The sequence below is a fragment of the Zosterops lateralis genome, assembly GCF_965231275.1.
Source record: "Zosterops lateralis genome assembly, chromosome: 3".
NCBI lineage: Eukaryota > Metazoa > Chordata > Aves > Passeriformes > Zosteropidae > Zosterops > Zosterops lateralis.
The window spans coordinates 512,436-527,375 of NC_139764.1; the positions used below are offsets into that span (position 1 = coordinate 512,436).

The window sequence follows — 14,940 nt, forward strand, 5'->3', positions numbered from 1 at the left end:
AGACTTCAAGGAAGAGCGTTTCCTTGGGCCTGGCTGCTCCATGTTATTCATCTCTCCAAACGTATTTTTCTTCTTCCCATCCTTGGGTTTTCCACTGCTTCCCCCCTGCCCAGTGCCTCAAAGCCCTGCTGCCTTTGCAGGCCCTTTTCCACATCCTTGTTTTCCAGACTCTGGCCTGTGTGTGGGCAGACATGGATTTCTGACAGTGCTAAGCACATCTCTGCCGCAAACCACAGCTTTAAGGGATCATTCCACTTGACTGGCTGAGAAGAAAACTGCTCTGATAGAAACTATGTCATAATAGTTGGGAGCTGGATAACAACACCCTGCTGCCGGGGTTGATCTATTCTCCTATGCCAGCGTGGGGAATTGGTCTCCACCAAAGCAGAAAATGGAGCTGGCTTTTCAGGAGGGTTTAAAATCAAGTGGCTCTGGACTCACCACATGATAGTTTCAGTAATATTTCCTTGGCCAAGCCAGCCCTTATGTTCTAGGAGCTGCTGGTCTGCAAAGTAAATGCCCCACAACATCAAACCAGAGCTCCCCACAAAAGTTTAACTTTGGCTTTCAGCTCCCCACAGCAGCACCGCTGGGGATGGGATAGTGCCGCTGCCCCTCAGGAGTGATCAGGGAGAGGTGGTGAAGTTTAAGAGCAGCAGCCTGAGCAATGATGAGAGGAATGACGCATGCCCTGGATTTACTCAGAAATCAAGAACATCTGCCTAGGTTTGCTTTGGAAAGGCAGAAATTAGGGGGTTGCTTGAGAGCGAGGGCTGGACATCTCTGGCGATGGCTGGGAGAGTGACACAGGGTGACAGAGCACCACTGAAATAAGGGTTTATTCCAGGGCTGGAATAAACCCTTCTCCCATGTCTGGCTGGTGCACATGACACTCCACCCCAACTGGCACCCTTGGTAAGGGTCTCCAGGCAATCTGAGGAATTAGTTTAACTCTGGGTCTCCAGTTTGGTTTTCCAGGGGAGGAAGTGCAGTCATCACAGTGACCACAGAGCTCGCAGCAGGTCCCTTCCATGGCTCTCGGCAGTGTCTCAGCTGGAGGCTGCTTGAAAAGTGATGTTTTTCCATGATGTGATGCCGGCTCACCCGGATGCTGCAGCCATCTCAGTACAGTTGGCCGCTGCTCCCTTTTCCTGATGTGCTTTGCACAGCTGGAGTTGGCTTGTGCGATGAATGGATGCGGTTCAAAACTCTGACTCCTCTGAACTTTTTAACCTCACATGAAAGGGAGGAATTCTAAGAGCAATGAGTAAAATTCAATTAACTGAGATGACAGAAAATAATCTACTGAGCACATACATCAGGCAATTGGAATTTTTCATACCTTTCGAAAACGAAATAACCTATTTCTTCCCCTGTTATCTAATGACACAGGAGTTTATTTCTCTGGAAGCAGTTGCAAATCTACCTAATGGGGCCTAAATGCTGTTGCCAGGGAATTAGGGGTTCATTGTGTGGCTTATTCTTTCATTTCTGTGGCGGTGATTGCAGTCGCGGGCAAGCCGGGGTCCCTGGGCCATGTTTGCCCCCATGCAGTCCCTGTGTGGAGCACACCTCTGGCTTTGGGTGTGCCTGTGCTCTGTGGCTCTGCCCAGGGCACTCTTGGCCTTGTCACACCATGACTTATTCAGTGTCTGATCTGTGAGTTATCCGTCCCCCTGAGCTGATTCCAAAGGTTCCTGCACAAACTGTCTGCGCAGCCTGGGCAGCTTTTGGTTATGAATGAGCGCAGACACACACAGGGGCATTATTTATCTAAAATATATAAGCAGGAGGAATCTTCATAAATCACAGGCTGCTATTATCCTAGGGTTCATGACAGCCATATCATTTTTTTCCACAGAAACCCAGACTACATTAAACACCCCAGGCCTTGGAAAGGGACCTTTCAAACCCGTACAATTGCTCTATTTATCGCATTCCTTTAGCATTTAATATTTGAAGTCTGTTCTACACAATCAATCTTAAAATTACACGGTCAATCTTCAAATTAGGCTTTAAGTAAGAATTTATTGAGGGAAGCTCCTGTATCTGCCTGTAGGAATATTGTTGTTTATGACCTGAGGAACAGGGTGGTTAATCCTGGAGGGAGAGACTTTGGAAAGCTGTTTTACATTGGGCTCTGCTCATGTCAGGCCCGTTGGGGAGCACTGGCAGGCATGGGGGCGAGGCTGTGGATGCTGCAGGAAACCCGGGATGCTGCAGGAGCATCGCTGCCCTGTGGTGGCACCTCACGAGATCATCCCAGAAGGCCCCTCCTTGGGCTGCACTAATCAAGGGCTATGCCCAACAGTTTACTACAGCATTTAATTAAACAAATTTACCTTTTGAGGGAAATTCCATCACAAGCAATTTGGGTTCTGGTGTATCAGAGCCTTTTTTGAGGTGACTAGTGCTTTTAACCACTGTCTAAAGTGCAGGCGGTGTTAATTAGCATATTTAGGATTAAGTAGATTTAGCATGCAGTAATCATTCCCTAATTCAGTAAGAACTATCTCTGGTGAATAGTGGACATTAATGACAGTTGCAAGAGCTTAGATATTACATAATCACTAATTATATTCTGCACAATTAGCGGAGACTCCTCAGCGTGAATGGCTAATGGCTGATTTGTGTCAGCAGCCTGTTCTGGCTGTACAGAAATATAAACAGTCTGCATAATGTTCTGAGGGAATTAGCATTGAGAAGGAGGTTATCTGCAGAGGGAGGGCGGAGGAGTTCTGATGGATGGGCTGAACCTGGAACCAGGGTTGTGCCTGGACATGCACCTGCCCTTCCTCATGGATGGCCTCAAAATGCCACCACGCATTTCAAGCTCCCATGGGCAGAGGGTAAATCTGGCACCCAGGGGCCTCTGAGGGAGTGTGGGGTGTTCTACTGAGTGCTGAGTGAAGTAGTGCAGAGCTGGCACCCGCAGCCAAACTCTCAGTCCATGGAGGCCTCATGCTCCGTGCCAGGGAGCAGCTGGGAGCAACATACAGCCTGCCAGGGCAGAAGCAGGGCCAAGCAGGGAGTGGCAACCTGCAAGTGCTGCTTTGTTTGGTTGTTGCTTTTTTTTTTTCCCACCACTCTGAAAATAAAAATGCCATAGTGTCTTGCTCTGCCGCATTTGGCATTTCCTCACCATTAACCATTTTCTAAAAGGATGAAAAAGCTGAGCTCTGCTTTCCGCCCATCGTGCATGCCAAAGCTGCCCCTCAGGGAGAGTACCTTCCTTGGGTGAACCTTCCAGGGATTTGGGCAACAGCAAGGTGGCAGGCAGGGGAATCAATTTTTGCCCCATTGATTTTTAGTGATGTTTGGATCAGGTCCATGGATTCTTACAAGCGAATTCAGGCTCCTACATTTGCTGTGTGATTAAAATGAGGAATAACGGTATTAAGCTGAGGGAATTGTTTTGGACAAATCCCAAGCAGGAGACTTGCACTGGGCCCCTATTCCTTGAGGTACTGGGTATTTTAAATTAAGATTGCATGTGGTTTTAAAAGGCATTGTCAGAGCAAAAGCAATTTAACAAAAGGCAATGTATCTGACAGCAACTCTCCTGTCCGCCAAGTGCTCTTCTCTGCGAGCGCATTGTAGGGACGCAGATTACATCTCCTGAATATTTTTGTCTGTTGCTCAGTTCATTTTCATAATAATAACTCGCATCCATCTCCATCCTTTCATTTTGAAGGGTTGCAAACTATTACACAAACACACTCACTCCTGATGCAGCCACCTCCAGGGGACAGCCAGTGCCTTTCGGCAGCAGGGAGCGGGATGTGGCCACCCGGGAGGATGCTGACCCCAGCGGCCTCTGGCTGGGGGAATGAGTGATTCTGGGGAGCCCCTGCCTGCAGCACACCCCACCTTGTACTTCCAGCACAGACCTGTCGGTGCATGGCTGCTGGGCAAACACGGGGCAAGCGAGTCCTGGTCCCACCTGTGCCTGAGGGGGACCTGCAGAGAGGACACAGGAGGCCCACAGAAGCTGTGGCTGCCTCTGGACCCCTGGGAGCATTCCAGGTCAGCTTGGACAGGGCCTGGAGCAACCGGGGATAGTGGGAGGTGTCCCTGCCCATGGCAGGGGGTGAAACAAGATGGACTTTAAGGTCTTTCTTTCCAAGACATACCAGTCCAGGATTCTGTGTCTGAAGGAAAACATCTCAAAGCTCTAATGGCCTCAGCGAGGCTACCTTTTTCTGCTCCAGCACACCAGTGGCTGTGCCCCATTCCACGCCATACCCCCAGGCAGGACTTGGGGAGGGTTTGTAACATTTACAGTGCTGTTTCGCAGCTGCCGAGATGTTCAGAATAAAGACTGAACATACTGGCCTTTGGGTGCCTTGTCTAGAAACCGCATTTTTTCATCTCTGTGGGGCTGGCGGCTGGGCTGGTGTGAGGAAAGGAAAGCAGTGGTGGAGCTGAGGCCGGCAGGATTTCTCCCCAGCATGCCGGGGAGGAGCAGTTTGGTGGGCATGGCACGGAGAGCACCGTGGTCAGTTAGCGTTGCTTGAAGCCACGCTCCTCGTTGTCACCGATGGCTTTTCCGTGGCAACGAAAGGGTTTTTCCATGCCCTCCCCGCCGCCGGCCTCGGAGCGTCCTGGTTCCTCTGGCCTGGCGTCGGGGGTGGTGGGGGGGGGTTGGAGATGAGTCGCAGGCCACGGAGCGGGGCAGCATTTCCCTAAGTGCTGTTTGCCGAGGCAGGTGCTATTCCTTTCATTATCGCCAGGACATTTAAATCTCACTGATTGGCATTGTTGTCTCAAAGACGGTGTTTTTCCTGCTGAGAAACTGCATTAGATCGGTGAAACGGAGCTCATTTCCATTCACTCAGCAGTCTCTCTAGAAATGACATGCAGTGCTTGAAACTGTTTATTTCCAAATTCAGGCCTCCTCCGCATCAGTCATCAGCTTCAATTACCAGTTTTCCGCAGCCGAGCCATCAGGCAGCCTGACACGAGGGTCCAACCTAATTCCCACCTTCTCCAAAGTCAAGAGCATAATGTGCAGATGAAAAGGTGGAAAATAGCCTGGACTTCATTAGCATGCAGAGCCCGGCTGTTCATTTGCTTGCTGCGAATGGAAGTTCTGACACTCGGTGCCTTCTGCAATATGAGAAAAGTCCTCTTCAGAGTATATGATGTCCTCACCAGCCAGCAAAGGTCATCAAAAAGGCAGGCGCTGACCTTGCTCCCTGCTCTTCATGACTAGTTTATTGATTCCAGGAACACCTCATTACATGCCGGATCAACATATTATTGCCATGTTGAGCAGCTGAATTGTTTACAAGTGTCTTTATAACCAGCAAAAAGCCTTCTGGATGATGCATGACTACACTCATTTGGATGTGACCTGCCAATTAGATGTTATCCGATCCAGTGCCGTGTGTCCTGATCCCTGACCGGGTCTGCTACCCTGCATCAGCACAGGCCCATTTACTACTTCTTTCGAACGGCTCTTTGGCAAAGTGTCCATTAGCCTGTCAGTCTGTAAATATTTTATTTTTTTACCTTGGAAGCGGCGGCGAAGGCACTGCTGGTGCTCCTGCTCCATCATTTGCTATGCATGAGGTTGATAATCAGCTGGGGGAGGCAAGGGGGTGTTTTATGGCAGCATCTGATGGCCCACCCCATTTGCAGTCAGCGTGCATGGCCCGCGCTCCCGCACTGTGTGCCACCCCACCAGAGAGACCCAGCATATTTTATTCTGGCACCAGCACCACGAGGCCGCTGATTTATCGGCTGGGGAAAGGCAGGAGCAAACCCTCCTGTGCTCAGCCTCGCCCTGCCTCCAAAGGCCCCATAACTTACCACACAGCAAACGCATTTCCCCTTCTCTGTCTTTACGGCGCTTTGCGTTCTCCCTTGTTAATATATTGCGCTGCATTATTTATCCCAGCCCACAGCCCGGGGTATTTACACACACGGAGACACGAGAACTTCAAAAGTAAATCATGGGGCACGACTACTATTTTAATCTCTCATTACAGACACTTCTGTGGCTCCATAAAGAAAAGAGTGGCGCAACAGCTCAACGAGCGAGTCCGTAAAGAGAGACCTCTGTGCCAAAAAGTGTTGCTGGGATCGTGGCTTCAGGGCAGCCGTCTGCACAGGCTGGGGTTTTGATTTTTCCTCCTCAGCCGTTGGTTGGCTGAGATGCTAAAGAAAACTCTGTGCAGCCGTGGATGTGGCTGATGTGGCAGTGCCGGGATGTCTGTGGGGGCTGTGGCCTAGCTGAAACATGATAAAATGTTCACACACATGGCACTATCTGCCCGGAGCTCTGCAAATGTTAATCAAGTTGCCCAGCACCCCTTGGCAAGTGTCAGTGCTGAAATCCCCTTGCTGGGGTTAAATCCAGGGACCAGAAGGGCTAAAGAGGTCCAAGGGTGAACCCACAGCCCCCAAAATGCTGCATCTGCTGCATCCTGCTCTCCAGAGCCTGCATTGCGTCCTCCCAATCCCAACACCTGCCCCATGCCAGGCCTTGGGCTGCCAAATCACAAGAATGTGTCATGAAGGAGGGATGCTTGTGCTGGGTGACAGAAAACTGCTGAGGGTCCAATTCCCTCCTTACAACATGAAGCATTGGGAATTGGGGGCTGGAAAAAGTGGGATTTGAATTCCTTAAAATAGTACAATTAGCTTCCAGAATAAAATCTGGAATGTGTTTGTTTAATTAGAGCTGAATAAAAATACACTTTCATATCATACCAGCCTTAGGCTCCAGAGACGGCACAGTGCATTGATCTGGAAAGGAGGGGAAAAAGCCTCCATTTCCTAGCAAATCCCAGGCTCTGGGCAGCCCTGGAGCTGCCGGTGTTGAATATTCAGAGGGCTGATTCCCCACGGTGAGCTCAGAGCTGCAGCCAGGTAACAGCGTGGGCTGGCACAGCAGGAATGGAGTCTGGGAGCTCCAAATCCCAAATGTGAGATCTCTACCCGGGCACTGGGATCTCCCTCCCCTGGAGGAGGTACCAGGTCTGGCCTGTCCCACGGCCCCGGTGTGAGGTCTGGCCTTATTTTCACTATGATAAGACTGCAGTTGTTTATCAAGCCCCAGACATTCCTCCAAATTTGGCACCCCATCCCTTCACTTTTGTGTCCCTGCTTCTGGATTTCAGTTCATGGTATAAATTCTCCTTTTAAATGGGAGAAAAAAAATCAGCTCTTTATGACAGCAGACATTAAAGTTGTGTGACTATGGAGAAGTACATTAACCTTCCCTTCAGCTTGGAGAACTTAATAATCTTTTAAAAATCAACTTTTTATTAATTTTGGAGTGATGCTTAATGCCTGAGGGGAGTGAGGAGCAGTGGCATCACGAGGGGAGCTCTTTGCCAGTCTAACTTAAGGTCAGGCCTGTGAGTGCTGCAGGAACCACGGCCCATGCAGACACGGAATCACGGAATTGTTAAGGTTGGAAAAGCCCTCTAAGATCACTGAGCCCAAGCATTCCTCCAGCGCTGCCAAGGCCATCACTAAGCCGTGTCCCCAGGTGCCACATTCGTACATCTTTTAAACTCCTCCAGGGATGGGGACTTCACCACTGTCCAGTTCCAGGGCAGGAACAGCCAAGCACCACATCTTCCCATACAGTCCAGGGGGGTGAATTAAACTGGTGGTGCTTGGCCAGCCTGAAGCTGGACCTCTGCATCCATGTGGGGAAGGATGAAGGAGCGACCTCAATTTTATTGTAAGAATGGGTTTCCCTGGGAGAAAATCAGGATGTCCTTCCTGGGCTGAAATTCGAATTTAACAGGGCAACTGTCAGTTGTTCCTCCTTGGAGAATGGGGCAAGGTGACAGCCAGGGAAACCCAGCCCCTTTCCAGGGGATTGTGTGGAGAAGGAAGCAGCTGAAGGGCTGTAAATCCTGCACTCAGCAAGATCAGTTCATGGGGCCACAGACCTCACATGGATCCACCTGGAGCCCAGAGCTAGGAGACAGAGCCCGGCACCGCAGCACACACAAGCCTTTCCAGGTGGTGGGCAGACACTGGGGAGAGGAGGCTCTTATTAATTACTGCTAATCGCTTATTTCACATATCATTCTGGATGGAGTTTTGTTCCAAAGGGCAGCTGATATTTTAGGGATACGCAAGGCGAATCTCTGCTTGTGCAGCCAAATCCCTGGGCTAGGTCTCCAAAGCCACCAGCACAGCCCTCGCTGAGTGTTTCCAAACTGAATAGTCGTTGGGTTGGCAGATAATTCAGAAACTATTTGTATGAGCTGTTTATCAAATTATTAACTGCACAGATGTTGTTTGGTTGAAGAGCAGCTGAACCTTCTCTCTGCCAGCCGCAGAGACAAAGGTCTGCAGGAATAATTGGAGATGTGCATGGAATATTAAATTAATTTACTGCTCTTAATTCTTATGCAAATCCTGACCTCTGATAGAGCCTATCAATTACCCTGCACACAGGGAAAAGAAAGGAGAACAGTTCCTTTCTTCCCCCCCCCCCGCCTTTTTTTTTCCTGTTGTTCTCCAGTTTGGGGTTTGGTTTCTTTGTCGTTTTGTTGGTTTTTTCTTTTCTTTTCTTTTCTTTTCTTTTGAAAGGGAACTTGGGAAAGGAAATATTTGTGGGAGGAAAAAAAAGCTACTTATTTGTGGGAGAAGCAAAGGGCCAGGATTATTTAATTGAATGTCCCCATTGCAGCGATGTCCCCTGGGAGACAGGGTGTGGTTTTTAACATTGTGGGGTGCTCAGGGGAGGCCTGGGAATGAAGGCCAAAGTCAGTCTGGAATAGCTCCACATGCTTCCCCAGGAGGGGCCCCACTCTGCCAGCACCGTGGTGGGTTGCAGTGGGAGAGGACTGGAGGCCAGGGCTGATCCTGGCTGGGTTTTGGTGGGGTTGGGGGTAGGAAGGGGCCCCTCGCTCCACTGGGATCCAGGCAGGGTTCAGGTGGGTTACTGGGGAGGGCTTCCAGCAGCAGGGCTGATTCTGCCAGTAATTACCGGGGAAGAAGAAAGAGAATTTGTTGTCACACCTATTGCAAGATCCCAGGTAAAATGAAGCAGGATTTAATTGGTCCTCGTTAAACAGAGATGGGTTTCTAATATGGAGAAAGGCCTCGTCCAGGCAGTGTTTAATTGGGGCTGTGTGCACGCAGCTCAGCCGGTGCTTAAAGGCAGACATCGGGCACTGTTCTTTCATCCCGTTTTCTAATAAGGATAAATAAACACAATGAATAATGCCATCGGTCTCTCCCTCGACCCCTGCAGAGCCCGGCAGCACAGTGCTGTTCACCCCAGAGCTGGTCCCTGGGATCCATGAATCCAACCTGAGCGGGATCCCTCCGCACAGAGCCCCCGGTATGGTACCGATGGGCTCTGTTAGCAGAACCCCCCAGGTCCAGCTACGAAGCAGTTTGGGAAATTCCTTGGTTGGTGGCTGTCAGAGGGGAGCCTGAAGAGGGGATGGGGCTCAGGGGGCAGGAGGGGAGAGGAGAAAGAAAAGAATGAAAAATAAAATTATGCCTTTCCTTTTTATTTTTAATTTCTTTTTTTTTTTCCCGTCGTAAATCTCGGGAAGCACTAGGAGACTACACTCCTCCTCCCACGCAGTCCACTCGGGTAATTTCATTTATCCCGTAAATCTAATTAGCAATCCGTGGCTGACATTAATAGGGATCTAATGAGGCCGGCGATGACCAGATTATCAGGCGAGGGCTGACAGAGCCTTAAAGGCACATCGAGCCCTGCTGTCGTTGGGAATCATAGGGGGAAAACCTGCTTTAACAGGGGGAGAAGAGGAAAAAAAAATAAAAGAAAGAAGGAAGAAAGAAAGGTTAAAAAAAAAAAAAAATATGAGAGAGGGAGAGAAAATCACGGGGGAAACCGGTGCGGGTAAGGCTTGGCTTATTAAGGGAGCCGAAGCTTTGCTGGACGCAGTTTATCCACCAGCATCGGGCCTCCGTCCCTGCTTCTCCCGAAATACTGTTCTGCAGAGGAGAAAAAGAAGAGAGGGGAAATAAGAAGAAAAGGAAAAAAAAAAAAAAAAAAAAAAAAAAAAAAAAAAAAAAAAAAAAGGCAAGAGCCCAAGGAGTCGCTGTGCAATTTATTCCAAGGGGTGGCTGTTGAGAAGGCGGCAATTTGCGGCGGCCGGGGGTTATTTAGTGCGATGTGAAATCAAATGATCCTATTGCTCAAATAACAGTGTCTGGGAGGAGAAGCGAGCGCGCTCCAAAGGTAATTGTCTCCAGATGATATTCCCATTATCCCCCAATCCCGGCCTAAACGCTGACAGCGCCGGACTGGAATCGATACGGGGGGGAGGACCGAGGGGATCCTGGGATCGGAGGGAGGCATCCCCGGCACTCACCTCCCTCGGGAAGGGCGGTAGGGCTTCGGGAAGACCCTAAATTCCCGGTGGCTGCTGTCTATCCGTGCCTCGGCGGGAGCGGCAACACCAGCGGGGGACCCGAGCCCGGAGACCAGGTAAGGGAACTGCGGGGGGACAGAGAGAGGGAACCCGGCCCCTTCCGTGCCCCGGCGGGCAGCCGCTCTCCAAGCGGACCCTTGTACATCGCTTCACCCTAGCCCAGCTTGTCGGGTCCGATGCGACCTCCTGCGGCCCCGGTCCAGTCCCGCCGCCTGCGGCCACCGCCGCCTGCGGTCGGTCCCGTTTGCCCGGAGCCGCTGGAAGCGCAGCCAGACCACAGGCGGCTTCACTCTGGATCCCCGGGTAGCGGATGGAGCGGCGGCCTCCGCTCTCCGCGGTGCTGCCCGATGGTAAAATCGCCAGAATTCAATGGCTTGAGGGAAAACGACGGAGGGAAATCCAAGGGGACGGAAGGCGGTGAGCGGGAGGAGGGGGCAAAGCCAGTGGCACCTACCTGGACGGGGGTACCTGGGACGGGGGTCCGGGCTCTCTACGTGGCCGCTGCGGCAGAGGGGACCGAACACTCCGGATGCGGCACCCGAAGGCGAGCGGCGGCCCCGCAGCTGCTCCCCAAATTCCATCCCCCCCGTGGGGTGGCTGGGGTTCTGCCCGGAGCTGCAGGAACGGGACGGGGCTTTTCCTCTTTCCGCCTTTCTTTGTCAGCCTTTCGCGTCCCCAGCGCTTCGGGCACAGAGAACAAACGCGCTCCTGCAAAAGAAATAATGCGAGTATCGAAGGAGCGAAACTCCGGACTGGAGCGCTCAGGAGTATCCCGGCTGAGGCAGCTCTGTGCTCCCGCGGGCCGGGGTTTGCCCTGGACTGGTAACTGCGGGAGGCGGCTGTGTTGAATTTGCGGGGACGCTGCGGGGAGCGGCAGGAAGAGAATGCTCGGGGTCAGGCGCCTCTCTCGGGTCAGGTCCTGATGAGAACAGGGCACAGGTCACCCCCCCGGGCCGCCAGGAGAGGCCGGTGTTGTTTGTGTGTCTGCAAATGGGCAAAGCATTCGATACCTGAAGCCTGGAAGTGAGCCCCAGCCTTTGCCCACCTGTGCGTGCGCCCCATGCTGCCTCGCAGGTACGTTAGAAACGCATTTTTGAGCTCTATCAAAATGCACTGTTGGACAATTTTTCCATTTCTGCTCAAGCCTTTTTGTCAGCTTCAGCCTCAGGTTCCTATTTCTGTTTGGTGTGTTCTGAATGGAGTGCAAAGCCCAGGGGTGCTGAGTTCTGAGCAGACACAGCTCAATTAATTCAGTAGTTCTGCGCTCTCTGCTATTTACAAACAAATGAACAGTTGATATGTGCGGATCCTTTCATTCACCACCAGAACAATCCTCTGCACAGGACAGGGGGAAAATGCCTAATCAGTCATAGCAAACCAGCACGGTGGTTTGGGGTGGGAAGTGAAAAATACCATGTCCACTCAAACCTGGATTTCATAGCACTGGAGGACTGAGAGGACTGCAGGGTGCAGAATTGCCCCAGGTGAGACTTGGGCTGCCTGTACAGGCAGCACTTCCTCAAGCTGCAAGCTTCGAGTCAATTTCCCCAGCACTCCCGGGTCCAGGAACTCAGCTCTAGACCTCTGGCAGAAGTGAGACTGGAACAGAGGCAGCAGCCAAACCATGCCCAGGCAGGAACTTGGGGTCCCCTATGGTGCAAGCTCAGGGCTCTGTGCTCACTTTCCTCCTGGTTGGCCCTTTCTTTAGTCTGCTCACTTTTATTTCCCAGAGTTGCTGCTGACCTGCAGGTGTTCCTGCTGAGATACAGACATGGTGGGCAGGGTTTGAGTGCTGGGTGCAAGGAGGCGAGGGATCCTCCAGGGACCCCGTGTTTGTCCGTGTGTCTGTCCCAAGAGCCACACCCTGCTGCCCATGCCGCCAGATCCCAGTTCTTGGCCCCATGAACTGCACAGCTCGCCCAAGTGCCTCCCTTTGTTTCAAACCCTTGGAGCCTGGAGTACTCGTTGAACCTGACAGTGAGTGCATCAAAGTGGCTGACAATTAGGGAATAAACAAATATCATTTGAGGCATTTTTTGGTGGAATCCGGTCGTACATAGATGAGCTTGTTGCTGTTGTTACCATATTGACTATTTCTCGTTGTTGTGACATTTGTGCTGCACAGCAGTGTCTCCAGCACAGCAAACACGGCATTATTTCACTGTGCAAAGGCTTCATTAATCAAACTAGACAATGGGCCAGACACATCCCTTTGAGCCCAGTGCTGGGATTCTCCGGGCTTTTCACCTTGTCCAAACACCTCATCGCTGTCAATGCAGGCAGCAGCTCTTTAGAACCAATCACTCTGAATTGTGGGACTGACAGGAAAATGTCTAATTCAGTTAAAAGAATTCTGCGGTTATTTTATATTTTCCATTTAATTTTTAATGACTTGTAGAAGCTAAACTTTTTCAGTCTTTCCATCTGTACATGAGATCAATCTGGTCATTCATTAAAACACTAATGAAAGAGCCTGATAGATCTGTGTCCTTTAAAGCAGCAGCAGCAACAGCAAGCACTGAGATCAAGCAGGATGGACTGGCCATGGCCCTGCCGGCGAGAGCTGTGGAGCAGACAGCAGAGGGAACAGCATGGCCATGAAGGTGCTGTTCTCTTGAAAGAGGATCCTGGCAAAAGCACGGCTTGGTGCAGGGAACAGCATGCCAAAGGTGAGGTAGGACCTTTTGCTGGGAACATGTGTGGGTGCAGTGTCCCCTTTTCCTCGCTGCAGCATCGCGTGCTTCGGGCACGGAGCCAGCAGCAGAACACTTGGGCATGGGGAGTCCTGAGAGCCCCTGGAGGGATGGTCTCCATCCCACATCTGTGGGGAGGGGAGCTCGTGGTGCCTGTGACAGATTCTGCCTTTGCTGGGTTCTGTCCCCTGAGTCAGGCTGTAGCTGAATGGGACGCTGGTTCCCCCAGCCATGGGACCTCAACAGGCACTTGTGGCACTGAGTTTGGCCATTTCTCCCACTTGCAGACTGGTCACTGCAGGCATGAAGGACATACTCCAGAATGAGCCAAAATATCCTCTCCTGAACAGAAATACACCGGAGCTGGTGCAGCTTGAGGAGGAGAAGTTGAAGGAGGCATGGCACAGGGTGCTTCTGAGTGTGAGGTGTAGATGCTTTCAGGGAAGACGAGAGTTGAGCCCTTTGGCTGTGAGTGGTCTGGTTTGAATTCAGCCTCTGGGCTCACGTCTCAGAAAGCCTGAATTCAGTTCTCATTTCTTCAGGGAGAGAGAAACTCAACACTGTCAATCTCCTCTTTTCTCTTCAGACAGCAGCAGACACTTGAATGGAGACTCCTCCTCATGTTTACAGCCTGGTCACAGGAGTGACTGAGACCTGAAATCTCCCTGACATCCTCTCTGGCTGCCTGGCCTTAGAACAGCCTTATTCATGTCACACCTGCTACTTTCTGCTCGCAGAGCCTGCTGTGCTACACAGGACACTGAAAAAGCACTTGGAGATGGCTGGAGAAGGAAGGGGGCTTCCTGGAAAACAGACTCTAAACCAGGCCCTTTCTTGTGCCATGGCTTTTCTGGAGCTCATTAATATCAGTGGTGTGTGCTTATATCTCAGTTCTCCAGGATTGATTAAAAATCCACAGACAGTGATATGCCTAGGGGCTTTTCAATTATGTCACCAGGCTTTGGCTAAGGCCCTTACATTTGTAATAAACATGACATGTTTTTAACTGCTGTGGTCTCCAGGTTTTTGTGTACTCAGCCATTGGATTCTGTGTTCCAGGCTCCTGCTGGAGGAACTCTGGCACTTGCCCCAAGGCAGCAAGTCTGAGGCCAGGCGTGGTGTGTGCTGCTTGTGCATTAGACGCAAGTAATAACTGGTTTCAAGGAACTGTACCAATTAATAAAAGCATTTCATTACATTTAAATGTATTAAAATGTTAACATTAAATTCAACACACTAATTATTGTTTCCAGGCACTGCCTCTGAGAGGAAATGGATCCTCACAACTGCTCTGCTGAGATCACTCACTGCTGTTACTGCTCCTTGGTTCCTGGTGTGTTATTAGTGCTCGCATTTGGGACTTAAGTCATTAGTAAAAAGGACTTGTATTGGACATTATGTAAATTCTCTGTATGTTTTCACACAGCTACTGGGCCTCTGTTATATGTCTCATTGAGAAAAGAAAAACAAATGCATTTGGCTCTGCCCTGGCTTGTGGGCGAGCTCACGGTGCTTGCATGGATCACCCAGGCCCAGAGAGGGAAAACCTCTTTCTAACACATCCCTGTGTTTCTGCAAATCCCTTTCCAGGGCAATTTGCCCCCCTCACCTGCACATGACACAGTACCACAGCCACCAACAATTCCTTCTCTGTAAGGAGTTTCTCACTTTCCTGGTAGCGAGGGGCTTCCCATCCCTGCAGCTGCCCTGTGCTGTGGATCCATTGCCCTGGAAAACTGGGAAGTCCTGCCAGGGGTCTCTGGTAGGTGAGAGGCCTGTGACCAGGTGCTCAGCTCCATGAGGCCTATCCTGCACCTTCTGGGATACGGTTACATCCTAGAGGAAAGGGGGATGGTAAA

The 14,940-nt window shown here is 50.9% G+C and overlaps 2 long non-coding RNA genes across 4 annotated transcripts in view; one reads left to right on the forward strand and one right to left on the reverse strand.

Annotated features, from left to right (window-relative positions):
* Positions 1-14,248, forward strand: part of LOC310907306 — a 66,930-nt gene extending 52,682 nt beyond the window's left edge. The window contains exons 3-4 of one of the 3 annotated variants that reach the window (XR_014589595.1): positions 12,886-13,057; positions 13,668-14,248. This is a non-coding gene — a long non-coding RNA (uncharacterized lncRNA). Of the gene's footprint in view, positions 1-12,885; positions 13,058-13,368 lie in introns of all 3 variants that reach the window. The other 2 variants (XR_014589596.1, XR_014589597.1) reach the window with 2 other exon arrangements.
* Positions 9,473-10,589, reverse strand: LOC310907307. The gene is made up of 2 exons (XR_014589599.1): positions 10,329-10,589; positions 9,473-9,948 (listed from the first exon to the last, which is right to left on the reverse strand). It is a non-coding gene; the product is annotated as an uncharacterized lncRNA (long non-coding RNA).
* Positions 14,249-14,940: the final 692 nt, after the last annotated feature.